We start from the raw sequence: 17,895 nt of genomic DNA on the forward strand, positions 1-17,895 counted from the left end.
TGGTGTCTATAACAATAGTGGATAGATATAAAAGGAAGAAAAAGGAGTCTACTGCTGTGTGCAAAGACGAAACTGCCAAAAATAAAATCTCCTTCGGCCCACAAGTTTGATTTTCACTGTTAATATTTTTTTTCTTTTGTCAAGATACACTGAATTTATTTTTCAGTCAAATGACTGACCTATGACATCCTATGGACTCCGCCCCCTTAATATTTTGTTTATGAATGTCACTCATAAAGCTGCCTTCCCATTCACCTTCTTCCTGTTGCTTGTTCGAGTTCAACTGTTCACTTCCTCATCCTTTTAAAAATACAGTAATCCCTCCTCCATCGCAGGGGTTTGCGTTCCAGAGCCACCCGCGAAATAAGAAAATTCGCAAAGTAGAAACCATATGTTTAATATGGTTATTTTTATATATTTTAAGTCCTTATAAACTCTCCCACATGGTTTATAAATATTCCCCGTACAGTTATACAGCATAAACCCTTTATATTCTCTTAGTTTTTAGGTAAGATTCGTTGAAATTATGTATGTAAACACAGTTTATATACTACTCACAAACATACATATCGTATATCATTGAGAAGTTTTATTTAATACGTAATACAGTTTTAAACATATTGTAATTGTGTAGGTAATATAAAAATATATGAAAAATCTATAACATGTAAATGCTGTACATAAAACCAAAATGTTATTTTAAAGATACTGTAGAGCGTCTCCGATATCACATTTGTTACAGCCATTACGATAGACAGGCCACCAGCAATAAATACCAACAATGCAAGGAAAAAATTGTATAAAATGTGTGCACAGTTACAATAAACGTACATACATGTACTAAGTACGTAGAAAAATAGTTTTGGGTACTCACCAACTTGTCAGATGATGACGACATTTACTGCACTGTCAGAGCTGTTCTAAAGGAGCCTCTTCAGGCGACTGTGTAGCACCACCGTCGTCTTCTTCCACTGAAGGCGTACTAGGCAGTGTTTTGCGTGTAAGGAACATCATGATGGGCAGTTTCTGGCACTGCTTTTTCATTTGTGTAAAGAGGTTCCTATACACTTCCGTGGCGCCGTCAAGAGCATTTTTAAATTGCAAAGAACGAATCATTTGCGGGTCCCATTCTTCAACTGATGTCTGGAGATCTTTTGCCATTCGTAGATTGGTCGCGAGACACTCGAGAGTTAGCACAGCACCCAGGAGCTTAACCGTGTGCTCCGAATGAGTAGCTTCTCAGCCATCCGCCAATAGCGTCCCGTATTTGAATTCAAATGCGTCCCTTGTTTGAATTCAAATGGGCAAATCAACTGAGGAAGCACACATAGTGTAGACCGCAGACATCCGCGAAGCAGTGAAAAATCCGCGATATATATTCACATATGCTTACATTTAAAATCCGCGATGGAGTGAAGCCGCGAAAGACGAAGCGCGATATAGCGAGGGATCACTGTACCTCTGCCACTGTAGTAGAAAGAAGATTGCAAGTAATGGCTGAACCTTGGGTCAACGAGAAGCAAACGAAGCTGATTATCTTGTGTCTGCTTAAAATGGAGCAGCTCTGTCCCACTAATTGGTTACAAAATGGCATTGTGGTGTAGCGGTTAAGGCTTGGTCTTCAACCCTGCGATTGTGGGTTCAAATCCTGCTATTGACACTATGCAACCATGAGCAAATCAAATTGAAGAAAAGAAAAAAAAGCAAAAACAAAAGAAATGTAATCGATTGTATTTGAAATGTTGCAAGTCGCCTTGCAATCAGCCAATTAATCTTTATATATAATATGCTACCGTGGCTGTCCGTATGTCTGTCCAGGATTTTAAATCACCTGTAGCTCGCAAACCATTTGACCTATTGACCTGAAATATGGTACACATATACTACGTGACATCTACTATCCACTTTCGGGGTGATGATTGACCTCCAAGGTTATTCCTCTTTTTATTTTAATTTTATTGTAGAATCAACTCTGGGCAGCAGGGCAGTCATGTAGCGCATGCATATGGGCGCCATTCTCATTCCTACCACCTTCGTCGTCACTTCCTCTATGTCTTCATATCTTAAATCATTCTTGAGGCAGATTGAAGACTTAAGTACCAGCTTAAGTGAAAAATTAAGGAAAATGTACTAAGTAATTGCAACACAAACACTGACTTAATCAGTTTTAATGCATAAAGATGCCGACGGAAGAAGAGAAGCAGTGGGCCGCTAGGGTGGAGAAAAGAAGAGCTGCTCAGCAAGCACATCAACCTCTGAGCAAACAAATGCTAAACGTACAGAGAAAGAGGATGAAAACTAGGAACGTTCAGGTCAAGTGTATGCACTGCATGTTATAGTGCAGTGCACCGTTACTGTCATGTAATAAAAATAAACAGCTGGCAGCATTTTAAAATCACATAAAATATTTTGTAGAGTCCAAGAAGACCTTCTGCTTTTCAAAGTGAAGAGGCAACAAGTACTCTTTTTAGGGTAATTATAGTACCTTGTGTTTTATGTTTATAATTTGTAATACGTGTATGTCATTAACAACCATATTGCCATTTGTGGCTTTGCAGTTTTGTTGGTAATGTGGGAACCGAGTTTTCACTCTTCTTACCATTCTCCTAACAAAATATACATTCAAGTCATACTTTCGGCTTACTATACTCACAGTCATATGAAAAAGTTTGAGAACCCCTCTTAATTCTTTGGACTTTTGTTGATCATTGGCTGAGCTTTTAAAGTAGCAACTTCCTTTTAATTTATGACATGCCTTATGGACACAGTAGGATTTCAGCAGTGACATTACGTTTATTGGATTAACAGAAAATATGCAATATGCATCATAACAAAATTAGACAGGTGCATAAATCTGGGCAGCCCAAGAGAGATATTACATCAATACTTAGTTGATCCTTCTTTTGCAAATCTAACAGCCTCTAGATGCATTCCTATAGCCTTTGATGAGTGTCTGGATTCTGGATGGAGGTATTTCTGTCCATTCTTCCATACAAAATCTCTCCAGTTCAGTTAAATTTGATGGCTGCCGAGCATGGACAGCCTGCTTCAAATCATCCCAAGATTTCTGATGATATTCAAGTCAAAGGACATTCCAGAACATTGTACTTCTCCCTCTGCATGACTGCCTTTGTAGATTTCGAACTGTGTTTTGGGTCACTGTCTTGTTGGAATATCCCACTTTGTGACTGATGCTTGAACATTATCCTGAAGAATTTGTTGATATTGGGTTGAATTCATCCGACCCTCAACTTTAACAAGGGACACAGTCCCTGAACTAGCCACACAGCCCCACAGCATGCTGGAACCTCCACCATATTTGACAGTAGGTAGCAGGTGTTTTTCTTGGAATGCGGTGTTCTTCTTTTGCCATGCAAAGTGCTTTTTGTTATGACCAAATAACTCAATTTTTGTCTCATCAGTCCAAAGCATTTTGTTCCAAAATGAATCTGGCTTGTCTAAATGAGCATTTGCATACAACAAGCGACTCGGTTTGTGGCGTGAGTGCAGAAAGGGCTTCATTCTCATCACCCTGCCATACAGATGTTCTTTGTGCAAATTGAGCTGAATTGTAGAACGATGTACAGAATACACCATCTGCAGCCAGATGTTCTTGCAGGTCTTTAAAGGTGATCTGTGGGTTGTCTGTAACCATTCTCACAATCCTGTGCATATGCCGCTCCTGTATTTTTCTTGGCCTGCCACACCTGCTGGGGTTAAGAGCAACTGTGCCTGTGGCCTTCCATTTCCTGATTCCATTCCTTACAGTTGAAACTGACAGTTTAAACCTCTGAGATGGCTTTTTGTAGCCTTCCCCTAAACCATGAGACTGAACAATCTTTGTTTTCAGATCTTTTGAGAGTTGCTTTGAGTATCCCATGCTGTCACTCTTCAGAGGAGAGTCAAAAAGAAGGAAGCACAACTTGCAATTGACCACCTTAAATACCTTTATATCTCATGATTGGACACACCGGTCTGTGAAGTTCAAGGCTTAACGAGCTAATCCAACCAATTTGGTGTTGCAAGTAATCAACATTGAGCAGTTACATGCATTCAAATCAGCAAAATTACAAGGGTACCCAAATTTTTGCACAGTCAGTTTTTCACATTTGATTTAATTTCATACAATTAAATACTGCTTCACTAAAAATCTTTGTTCAGAAAACACCCCAGTACTCAGATGTTCCTAGGAAATGAAAGACATACCACTGTTATCTTTTTTGTTGAAAGTAGAGTTAATTATTTTACAGGCTGAGAGAGGGGATCACAAACTTTTTCATATGACTGTAGTTAGGTTGGATACTACAGTCATGAAAGAAAAAATATCTACTCAGGAAATATCTGAGACATTAATCATATAGAAAACAGACAGTTAAAATACCTGTGTACTGCAGGCCTAATGACCATCGATCTGCTGTAGGTGGCTTTTAAAAGATGTGCTGATGCTGTAAAGTACAGTGGAACCTCGGTTTGCGAACATAATTCGTTCCGGAAACGTGCTCGCAGTCCAAAGCACTCGTATATCAAAGTGAATTTCCTCATAAGAAATAACGGAAACTCAGATGATTCGTTCCACAACCCAAAACTATTCATATAAAAATGATTACCGGTAATCTATAATAATAAAAGGCAAAGCCCTCACTGACTGACTCACTCACTCACTGACTGACTCACTCATCACTAATTCTCCAACTTCCCGTGTAGGTGGAAGGCTGAAATTTGGCAGGCTCATTCCTTACAGCTTACTTACAAAAGTTAGGCAGGTTTCATTTCGAAATTCAAAGCGTAATGGTCATAACTGGAACATATTTTTTGTCCATACACTGTAATGGAGGAGGCGGAGTCACGTATCGCGTCATCACGCCTCCTACGTAATCACGTGAACTAAAAACAAGGAAGACATTTACAGCACGAGTCACACGCGGGAACGAAGGTAAATGACGTTAATTTTTGACTGTCTTTTAATACTGTGTAAGCATACATATTAACACATGTGCAATTAAACGTGTGCATTTACGGGGTGATTTCTCAGGCTTAAAAGCTCGCCTTTTACTAAAAAGGTAAATGCAAAACTATTTTCAATCAGTTTATTGAAACGCTCCCGTTAAGGATTGCAATAACATATTCGCGAGATAAAAGAACGAAGTAGGGGGAAATGGAGGAACAGCCGCAAACAGCGAAGAGCAAAAAATTAATTAAACAATTGAGAACGGAGCGAGTTAAGCATACAAGCATGTTCATAAGGGAAACAAAGCACGGTGTAAAACGTAAGTTTAAATTAAGTTTATAGAAACGCTCCCGCTGCGGATTGCAATAACATATTCGCAAGATAAAAGTTTAATGAGAAGACACGAGGTATAAACGAACCACACGCCGTGGCGCAACGTTAGGGGCAACAGTTTCAACCATTCTATGATCTGCTTCTCGCAACTGAAAGACGGCACATGGCGGATGTTAGCCGATTTGCTGACCGCAACGTTAGGGGCTTCAACTATGGCGCTGACGCCACATCTCAGTGCCAACACTTTGCAGACTCTACTTAAAAGACACGCCCTCCTCACTGGACAGTTAAAAACACCAATCAAACTAACGATGACATCAAGTATTACCCAATCAAAAGTAGGAAAGGAGGCATCTTCATAAAATGCGTGTGGGATGATTTGCATGAGACGCTGCTTTAAAAAAAAAAATGATAAAAAAAATACGGGATAAATCCCGTCCAGTATTGATTCAAAACGGGACGCGCAATTTCATTCTCAAACGCGGCACGATTCCGTATTTTAAAGGACGGGTGGCAACCCTACAGTGCCAGGTAACCACCCATACAATCAGATTGTGATTCAGACTAGAAATGCAATGAATGTAATTACCCCGATCTACATACAAGGCGAAAGTCTTGCAACATTCAAAGATGATGGTTTGGGATAAGTACACCATACAACATAAAAGAGCTTATGAAGCCTTGAACCGAAAAAAGCAAGATCTCAGTGATCGTAAAAAAAAAAATAGGAGGTAATGTCGTTTTACTCGCTGTAGATTTTAGTCAAACATTACCAGTTATTCTACGAGGGAGACCAGCAGATGAACTCAACGCGTGTTTAAAATCCATGCTTCTCCCACGCTCGGTTATATGTCGCGTGTTCTTGGGTAGGTGCACCAAAAAATGTATACATTTAAGCATGTAATGGGCAAACAAAAAATGAGGTATACCCGAAGGCACTGCAGTAGTACTTAATGTAACTTTACTTCTTAAATGTTAATGTTTTACTGTTTAATAATTTATACGCTTCTTATATGTTGTTCAAATTCTTTTATCAAAATACCACTGACAGCGCAATGCACGATAACATGGAGTGAATACACCATACGCATCCGCCCACGGCTGCCCTGCTGTGCGCAGATAGGAGTTGATTCTACAATAAAATAAAATAAAGATAAAAAGAGTAAAACAATCATCACCCATAAAGCGTGTGTGTGTGTGTATATATGTGTATATATATATGTTGATATGTGGATGTGTATATGTATATATATATATATATATATATATGTAGATATGTGTATATATATGTGTATATGTATATGTATATATATGTTTATATGTGTGTGTGTGTATTTTATATATATAAAACACAGCAACACTCATAACAATGACAACACAATTACATTGACAATCATGTTACGTTATTTTTAAAATGTTTCCTTTTTTTTTCATAACCTCTTTAACACACTACTTCTCCGCTGCGAAGCGCGGGTATTTTGCTAGAATAAAATATAAAGTAAAACTACATAAAGCAAATTAACCTGCATTTTATCTTTGAAAAGAATCATGGCTGGTGTGAGTGGGTTTCTAAACTCTTGTGGGATTCAACCCAATAGGACGACACGAGGAACAGCGTCCCAAAGCAATCGCAGTCCCCAGCGCTGTAGCAGTTTGCCGTAAAAGCGAATCCGAAAAGATCGTGGACATGATATATGCGCCTGCTGTCAATGGGTGATACAAGGAACAAGGAACATTATAAATGTGCAGGGTACAGTACTACTTGGCCATGATCCTGCCTGACTGCTGTGTCTGTGTATAGGAGAGTGGGAGATCCCGCTACAATAAATAACCGCACTGTTGCCGTTTCAAGCTGAATAAAGCTGGTGTCGCTAAAGTACTGAGACTCAGCCTCGTGGTTTGGGGCGCATAACAGGGACTCGCACGTCACAGCACACACACACACACAGTCACAGTGCTGTAGTAAACAGTATATGCTCGTACGGATGTTGACTATATGAGTGAGGCACGCCGACTCAAGACGGAGAATAGGAGACGATGGCCCACAATCCCGCAGCGAGAGAGAGAGAGAAGAACCGTCAGCTCAGTTGTGATCACATGACAATCCACAAAGCGTATACATACTACTCGTATTGCAAGACCTCATTCATTTATCAAGTCAAAATTTATTAAAAATTTTAGCTTGTCTTGCAAAACACTCATAAACCAAGTTACTCGCAAACCGAGGTTCCACTGTACTGTGGCAAGGGCTATCGGTAATGACCACAAGGACACAATTATGTATAAAAGTGGCAGAAATGACAATTCCCTGAAGGGCTATTGGGATCTGTCTGTGATTAACTGAGAAGCCCAGAAATCAGACAGCCTTGTAGTAAGCGATACAGTTCTGTGATGTGCATTTAGAACTAACTGTGTAAAAATGATCCAAATTGCTGTATTGCATTTAAATTATTCAGTGTTGTGCAGGTAATTGACATTTGCACTATGAAGACCTGTGTTGATTTTTTGAGAACTGCACCGCACCGCCCCACCCCAGCCAGCCGAGTTAAATTTTGAGGCTAGTTTCCAGGATATCCAGACTTGGTTTATTTACCCCAAATTCCTCTTTTCCATCGACTTCTGTCATGTGTAGCTTCATCTGTAAGCTGCATTTTCTTCTTATCTATACTCATTCTATCACTCCAATATTTCCTCAGTCTATCTCTAGGCCTTTCACCATCCACAGAAGACTTTGCTTCATCCAGCCGTCTTCATTATTTCATATCATGTGCCCATACCACCTAAGGAAGTGTTCTCTAAAAGATAATGTTTCTAAGTTCAACATTCACTCGACTGCGTACATATATACATGTTTTCTTCAATCTATCTTTCAGTGACATGTCACACATCCATCTTATCATACACGTCAGTTCTCTCTAACTTAATAAGGTGTTGAGATTTTAACACCTAGGTCTCACCACCATACAGCATACAGAAACACACACAAGTGGAAAAAATTCTCCCTTTTGCTTTTAGTGAAGTCGCCTTGGACTTTAGTAATGGTAGCGCTTCTCTAAATTTTTGCCAAGCACACCTCAGTCTGGTAGTCACTGTTAAATCTGCCCAACCAGTACAGTCTAGCATATCTCCAAGATAACAAAACTTGTTGACCCCTTCTGATTTTATATAACCTTCAATCACAAAGTTTTGGCACAATTGCTAGAGATTGATTTTCAAAGATGGACAGATGCCTCCTTTTGGATAATAAAGTTAATACTATCATAACCTGTACACTTTTGCACGTTAAGCATTCTGATTAAACATGTGTTAATAAAATAGTGGTAAAACAACTTCAATTTACAGCTATGTCAGCATATCATCCGCTGTCCTTCAGAGGGTAGAACCCACAACCTTGGAGGTACCTTAGATAAGCAGTCAACTTGCTGAACTAGTTATTGTAAGGTTGAAGATGTCTACTGCTTCTGGCCCTGGTATACTTGTATCATGTCTTTTGTAGGTGTCTCAATCCAAACTCTTACTTACTGCCCCTCTTAAAATTTCAACATCAACGTAACACAGTTATTTTTTAAGATGCTTTTGCATATATTGCATAAAGCACCTATCGCAATAGGTAATGTTCGTTTGTCTGGAATTTTGTTGAAATGTGGCACACGTATTCTTCAAGTATGAATTAGCGAATCAGCAAACTTGCCTGTCTTAAAAAAGAGAAATGTTCTGTGCGACCTCAACTATGAATTTCTAATTTCAACTTTACCTTGACAACAGTCACACCAATTTGTATATTTTGCATATTCTCCTTTTTTTCACCTCCAATAGCTGCAACTTACGGCAGACAAATCCCCTGGTAGTAAGTATGCTGGAAAATCAGAATTTGAAAATGCATCACTTGCAACCTTCCTGAAGGGTTACCCTACCAAAGGGTTAAGAAGCATGGATGCCACCACAAAAGCTGGTGTATGGTTGCATCTCCAGAGTAAAGCTGGCATTTGGCTGGTGTTTCAGTAGCAAATGCTAACTAATGGTTCCACAGTCCAGATCATAGAACAAGGGGACGGCAAGAAAGACACAAAAATTATGTTGTTATGTCTACAAAAGATTTTTTATGATATTGGCGATGATAAGTGGTACTGTGTGTGCTTGGAAGCTGCAAGTAGAAAACTTCACAAAGCAACTATTGAGAGCAATGTGCAAACAGTACTGTGTTTGAAGCTAACATCGGTTAGTCTGTTACTGTTCATTCTGGTAATATTAAAGTTTACCTTCTCAATATTCAGAATTATAAATTAAGGTGATTCACTTAAATTAATTCTAATACACAAATGAAACTTATAAAGTGTAACTGTACTTACTGTTCATGGTATACGCTACCATTTTTGGGGTGCATTTTATTTGCATTTTCCAAAGAGGAAGGTCATAAATCACAAGTTCCAAGTTTTAGTCGAATGCAGCCTTACTCTCCATCACAAGCTACTTGCACAGCCGGGCTGGCAGGCAATCCTCTCTCTATAATTTCAGCAGTGCGCACACAGCAACCTCTACCATCAGCAAATTATTTCTTCTTTAAAAGTTCTCTCAGCTGCTTCAGCACAAACAGAAAAGAAGCAGTGCACCAGCATTTCACTCCTCCTGATTTTTAAATCACAACAGGTAAATTAAATAATGTTTCTAACCATAAAAGTATACAGTGCAAGCAAGGAAAACAAATGGTTATCTACAAATGAATGAAGTACCCTGTGCTGTGTAACCAATTATGCACCAAGTAAATGAACATTTACTCAGTATTAACCGGACACTAAAACAACCTCACAAGTACACGATCTTTAGTTTGTAATGATTCAATATTTCACTGACACTGTAACTTACTATGGTGACCAGATGTCCTAATGATGGCCAAAGTCCCAATTTCAGGCTGCAAATCCTGATAAATAACTAAAGAATATCAAAATGTCCTGCTTTTAACCTGCTGCCCATCTAAATGTTTTTCAGTGCAGAAACCATTGCTTTGCTGAAATAAACATCATCACAATATATTTAGAACAGAGCGCACAAAACCCCAAGGGAGAACCCTTCTTGATTAACAACTTGTTATATTTGAACAGCATAGCAAGAAAGAACAAGCAGCAAACAAAAACAGAGAGTACTATAATTTACTTGTTTCACCTTCAAGCCCTGTGTGGAATTATCTGTGAAAGATGCCTTTTCCTCTCAGATTATGATGAAATATAGCAGGCATTAAACAAATGAGTCCAAATTTGGGACTTTGAAAGTCTGGTAATCCTACAATTTACCATTAGAATGCCACATTCAACTGATATCCAAAATGGTCACTCACTGTAATAAAAAGTTTTTCCTGTCATTTATGTTATTCCCTAACATCTGTCATACCCGAACTGCTTTGCAAATCCTATTTCATGAAAATTTCTACAGCCAGACCTGCTCAAGCAAAGAAGGAAGATATATATTTTTTTTAATTTAGGTTATGTTAACTGGTAATTGCAATTTGTCACCATATATGAATATGGGGTGTGTATGTATGTGTGTGGGTTTTGTGCATGTTTGAGTGGCAGTGGTACCTGTGATGGACTAGGCCATCTTTCAGCCTTTTGCCCAGTCCTAGTGGGATAGCCTCTGGCCACCACAACCGTGACATGGACTGAGAAGGTTCTAGAACCTACACACTGAATGAAGTCAGTCCACAGAGAGCAACAGTGCCTACGCACCTTTCGAACGCACCTGAATGTTACACGATATGTACATTTTCTAACTTGTTTTTGTTCCGCTAGCTGCAGCCTCTGCTCCTTCAATGAAAGTATGGATACAGCTAGACTCAAAACTGTCCATCAAAATACGTATGAAATCTTCACTTAGAATACCAAAATGACAGCATTATTTAAACACCTATCAGAATTTTCATGATGTAATAACAACAAAAGCTGACGATAGTTTTTTTTTTTTTTTTTGTATGGTTTCAAGTATAGGACACCGACAACTCTGAAAAAGGCCAAAAAATATCAAATCAGGGAGAACAGAAAAATGCACTTGAGCACAGGGTCCACGTAAATCTAACACAGACAGTGATCAGGCCAGAGATCACCCCCATGAACATAACACCCAAAGGTGACAAACTATAGTATGGTAACAGGCAGGCAGTGTGTTGCAGTGGTTAAGGCTTGGACTTCAAACCCTGAGGTTGTAGGTTCAAATCTACCACTCACACTATGTGACCCTGAGCAGCTCACTTCACCTGCCTGTGCTACAATTGGAAAAAGAAATGTAACCAATTGTATCTCATTTGGACAAAGGTGTCAGCCAAATAAATAAATGTAAACATCAACAGTACTATTTTAGCAATTTTCCAATTTTAGAGCCAGTCACTGACTCTAAAATGCAATTTAATAGATAAAGACATCAGACTTAACTAAAAAGAGATGCAATTCAACCATGCCATCCATCTGTAAGGAGCCCTCTGGCTTCCTGAAAACCAAGGTGTGACCCAAGTCAGGGTATTCACTAAGTATTTCCTTCAATATCCCAAAGATGTAAATGACAGGTAAATTAATGGCTCTCTTTTGACCCTATACACATGAAAGAGGATAACTTGAAGACAATGGATTGGTATCTATACATTTAGAATGAACTCATTTTTATGAAACTACATCTTCAACCAAGTGTTACAGGGAGATGGAGCTCAGCTTAGTAGAAAGCAAGAATCACTTCAGCCGAAGGAGCACCTCAAATTAATTTAAAATTACATGTCTTTATAATGTGCAAGGAAACTGCAGTATATGAGAAAACCCACCAGAACACAGTAACTCCACACAAAACATTGACCAGGTCAGAATTTGAACCTAAGATTCTAAAGCTGTGAGGCAGCAGCATTAACCACTGTACCAACATGTTGTGATAGGAAAGATCGTTATAGAGAATATTTTGGTGTCAAAGGCCACATTATTTGCAATAGTATTTGAAGTTGTTAGTGGAACACTGCCAGCTTCAGTAAGATATCCATCTTTTTGAAGGCTTCCGTCTTCTTTCTGGATTTCTTAGAAACACGTGAATAGGCTTTTATAAGTTCTACATGAATGAAGCCATTTAGTAACAGGGCTGATAGTTTGCTTAGTGTTCTGTGCCTAAAAGGTCACAGTGCTTTCACTTTGCCTTTCATTATGCTTACCTCTACTGACCACTAATTATCCAATGGCTAAGCTGTCAAAGTGTCAGGCTCTTAGTGTGTTTGCCAGAAGTTGTTTACTGCTGCTATTAGCTAACCAAACAGATGAGTCTATCTCCATGCTCTCGTCTTGTCTGTAAAGTCTCTTGGGAAGACTTTGCCCAGTCTTTCTGTGTTCAGTCTAATTTTGTCATTAATGTGTATATGTTAACAGCAACAGGCTTTTTTCACTTGAAGCCAACTGAAAAGCTTTCATAACATCGGGGCCATAATAAGATGTAAGACAGTTTTACTTTTTCAATACTTTTCCTCATAATGACTGTTACAAACACCTATAAGATATTGTTATCTTCTTTAAACATTTTTACTGGCATAGTGACACAGTGATTAGCAATTCCAAAGAAAGCTGAACTCCAGCGTGACCTTCAACAATTTATCCATCTGTGCTCCAATTGTATAAATTACATGTATCTTACACATATTTGTACTTGTGTGTTTGCTATGGAAAGGTGCTAAACGATTTTTTTTGTTTTTGTTCAAGTCTAAGAGAATGTGCCATGTTATTGGACTGTTACACTTTCTAGCTTGATTCCTACCTTGTTCCAGAAGCAGTCAAATACATTTCAGCTTTCAGCAGCCCTGTAACAGAAAATAAATTGAAAAATAAGTGTGCTTTACAATTATTTGGCAGCAAACCCAGACATGGTTTCTTCCTTGCACTAAGTACGGGACTGATTCAAATCAGATTTTATTCATTATATAAACTTATACACACAGTACAATATGCAATGAAATGCTTGGATGCTAAGCTCCAAGACTGTACATTAGAAGAGTTTAAAAGACAAAAATATCAAAAAAGATCAGTTATGTACGATAATAGTAGTAGTTTGCATTACATTAAAATTATAAAAACATGTAAACAATAGAGCATCATGTAGCTGTAGGCACTGTCCTCATTTAGGAAGCATATGGACTATGAAAAGAAGCTCCTCATCAAGACTCCCTAAATGGGATTTCAGGGAGAGGAGTGTTTCCCTGACCGTGGCACAGAGAAGAGGCTATTATTGGGTCTGGCATCTCTGATAATGTTCTTTGTCCTGCTCTGACATCACTTGATATAGATGTAATGGAAGTTAAAGAGCAACCACACCACTCTCTCCAGAGACTTTTTTTTCAAACCAAGCAGTAATACTTCCTGTCAGAATACTTTCAACAGTAGGTATATAGAAGTACTTTAGTATCTGGGAGAGCACTCTAAAATCCCTGAGGCGTCCGAGGTGGTAAAGGCATTATTATGTCTTCTTCCCCGAGGTGTCAAGGTATCTGAAACTGCTCACCCTTTCTACCAGAGTGGTGTTAACACAGAATGTGGTGTTGCCTCTTTTGGTTTGTACCAAAGTTAACAATAAACTCATCTGTCTTGCTGACATTAGAAAGAAGACTGTAGTTCTGACAACAATATAACAGACTCCCCACTTCATTAAGGTAAGCCTGCTTATTGTTGTTAGGGATCTGGGCTACCACACTTGTGTCACCAGCAACCTTAACAATGATGTTAGAGACAGTCATATCTGTAGAGGAAATACAGCTGAGGACTCAGAACACAGCCTCATGGAGCTCAAACCACCTAGGGTGTGCCTGTCAAGAAGATAAAAAATTAAAACTGCCAGTATATACAACAGTTTCCCATTAGCCCAAAATATACAGCATTCAGGAACTTTTCTTTTTGATTTCACACAGATTCACTGTGTTAAATTGTCAATATATTTCTCTGGTGCTAAAAATGAAATAGTCTTACTGTTGAAATTAAAAGCGAGGTTTTGATCAAAAACTAAGAACAGAGCAACATTAACTCACATTTACAATGGATGTAATGCAGATACACAGTGCTAAAATAAGTGCACGTTTGTTAGAATTTCTGTCAAAGGCACAGTTACTGCATATTCATTCATGGATGTGAATACTAACCCAATTAAGTTATATTCTTGTTTACATTCATAATTAATTTACAAAGAACTATAGAAATTGCTTTCACTTTAATGTTATGGATGTGGAGCACTAGTTCAACATATCCCAAAAAATACATTAAGATTTTATGCTTAACATAATTCAACTGGGAAAAAGTACACGATTCTTCTCTCATTCAGCAGCCAGGTCTTTGCTGTCCCACTCTTGCTCTCCACTCACAGTATGACTTGATAAGTGCATGCAACACCACAACTGTCTTTGTAATGGACTTACAGGAGGCAGTTATATTAATGTCCTAACTCATGGATGTACTGTCATTAAACCACAAGTCTCATTGTCTCATCTAACCATTTTTAATTCGAGAAGAGCCCTCCACTTGGACAGCATTGAGTATCATCCTTAGAGGCTTGGTATCATAAAACTATTTATCCCTGGCAATATAATTTACAACTCTAAACAGCCAGCCCCTTGTGTGGTACATGATTGCCCGTCTCATCTGTCTTGCGTCCCCTCTTCTATGCCGAAATATAAACAGTTCTTGTATTTCTATAATCCTGTATTCATCAATAAACTGTATTATTCTGTTTCTTAAAACAAGTATGGTTCAGTGACCTTGATAAAAACATCTATTTTCGTTACCTTTCCCTGTAGGAAGGCTTTCAGTCCATAAAGTGTGAGCTTACAAAATTAAATAATTACAGGCATTGACAAAGGCAAAACATAAAAATAATTGACTGATTAGCATGGAACAATCTATTATTTTTAGCTATCAGCTAAGAAAATGAACTTGAAGGACTAAATGGTGTCCTCTCATCAAATTTCTTATATTTTTTTTTTCTATCCTGTTAACACACTTTCCCACAATAACCAGTTAGTATTATTTAGTTGTGGCCACTAGAACTCTAAAACCAGCAGCAACCAAAGAACTTGATTTAAAAATGTCAATATCCTCCAGAGGTACACAAACTGCATACATTTCTCAAGACAAGGAATGGAGGTCATGTGATTGTGAAGAGATATGGTACATAATAAAATGTGTGTAGTACGGCCGAAGTTGGGCACTATTTAGGCTCTGTCTGCCTCACATGGTGTTGCGATAAAAGGGAAAACCCCATGCAAATGTACATGAAGGCACAAAGTGCAGCATCTAATAATGTAAAGCATTTGGCAGATATAAACCAATGAAGAATAAACCACATCACTGAAAAACCTCTTAACAATATGTAAGAGTGAGTGTGTGTGTGTGTGTGTGTGTGGGAGGAATGCTGGATGTGGGCTGCATATTAAATCTCTGAATATTTAGAGTGCTTTTGTAGTTAGATTTACTGCTTTTTGTCCCGATGGTAAGGTAGCAAATCAGCTGATAATAGTTTTTAATAAACTGCAGCACAGAAGCTGTGTCTTGGATTAGCTGAAATTTGAAAAAGTATGAACTGAAACAGTTTTAAAGTCAAAAGTTGCAGCATAATAGCATTTAGGTTAAAGGTGCATAAAATGTTACTGTTTCCTTCGCATATTGTTATTCCAGTTTGAAATTTCTGTACTTCAACAGCACATCTAGTGGCAGATCCCATGTGGAAGAAAACTGCTAGTTCAACACCCACTTGTTGTGATGAAGAAATTATTTTACCCCCTAAACTTTAGAAGTAATCAGAATATTATCTCTGTGTCTTTGTACACACATTATAAGACTACTGGCTTCTAGAAAAATAAGGAGTAATGGACTGGACTTAAGAAATCCTTGTGCTAGCACAAATGGGTTTACAGTTATTTGCACAAAAGTTCAAAACACCTCTTTTTCTAGAGTTAGCTGAAACCTAATGGTGATCTAATGTGTCTTTCAAGAATTACATTTTAAAAACATCAAATGAGTCATGAAAGAAAAGAGTGCGTTTCCCCGAGACGTACTAGCACCCTGTCCAAGGGATTGTTCCTGCCTTGCACACTGTGGAAGAAAATATGCTCAGTTTGTATTGCATTTATGTTTATACATGTCTCTTCCCTATGCTTGCCTGTATAAATGATTTTATATTATTACAATTAAGGTTATCTTAATACATAATTCACCTGCCTCCTCACTCACTCACATCCGTCCAAAGCCAAATGCGCAGTCGCCTTCTGCGCACGTCCGAAGCCGAATGTGCAGTCGCCTTCTGCGCAGCTGCCCGAAAAACCTTACGAGACAGACATCCAAACCCAACATCGCGGTAGGCAGCGGATTTACGGCTGCAAAAATCCAAACAGAAAGGTGAGTTCGATTAAAGCTCTAGAGGCCTGAAAGGCGATTTCGACTACAGCTCGAGGCCTAATTACGCATTCTGATTCAATTACGCATTCATTCAATATACCTATGTCAGGTTTGTGGTGCTTATACTTATTACTATTCCATACTGTACTGGAACATTCATCATTCAATATTATACTATAGGCCTGGAAAATTCATCAACTAACAGTACAAGCCTGTACAGTAATGAGTAAAGCGGACTACAATCATTACAAAAAAACTTCGTTACTTATCATTTGTTCTTCATACACTGCTGACACAAACTCGTGCCCGTTTCATCTTACGTTTTCGAAACGGGCTCTTTGTCTAGTTTCTTTATAACTGTGGCACATTGTTGTTTGCTCCAAGACACTTGTCTCATTAACTGACGCAGGATTTACTAATGTATTGTAATACCATCTCCCCCAAAAGACTAATGGGACACCAATCCACAAGTGATAAGTAAGCCATAAAGCTTACTGAGTGCGACCACTTCAAAGTGGGAATGCTCCTGCATAGCGATTCATATTTTCAGATTGTGCCTACCTATTAAATGATAATCTAAAGCAGGGTTTGCAAAGTAAGTCCTAGAGGCTTGTTGTGGCTGCAGGTTTTTGATCCGCTACAGGAGGTAAAACGCACCAAACCATGCCATATTTGTAAAAGATATTTTCTTTCCACTCTATTATTTTATTTTGTGCAAATACTGTACACTCTTACAAATAAAGGTGTCAGAGTGTTTCTTTAGAGTGATGCCATAGAGGAATATTTTGTAGTTCCCAAAAGAACCACCCAAATTAAGGTTCCAGAAAGAACCTTTATTTATTTACATCCAATAACTGCTTCATAACTAACCATAAATTGATAACAGATTTGTGAAATACCAATGAGTTTTTCTTTTTGTTTTATTTTAAAAAGACTCTTGCTACATATGCTAACACAGACTAAGCTTGGGTTTTCTTGAGTCTGCTAGGAAGGCTGTTATACATTACAGATTTTTGCACTGTCTATGTATTAGAAACCTTTTCAAAGCCCAAAAACCAAATTTCATATAAAAAACACCCTTGCCCTTAATAAAATGGTTCTTTGTCAAGCAATGATTCTACAACAAACTGCAGCACCCAGTAAAATGACATTAGTCTTTCTGAGAGTGTACATGATCCCAGAATGCTCAGTCACATATCACCTTTTTGCCACAAAGTGGCACTGGCC

Source organism: Erpetoichthys calabaricus, chromosome 17 (genome assembly GCF_900747795.2).
Source record: "Erpetoichthys calabaricus chromosome 17, fErpCal1.3, whole genome shotgun sequence".
NCBI classification, from domain to species: Eukaryota; Metazoa; Chordata; class Cladistia; order Polypteriformes; family Polypteridae; genus Erpetoichthys; species Erpetoichthys calabaricus.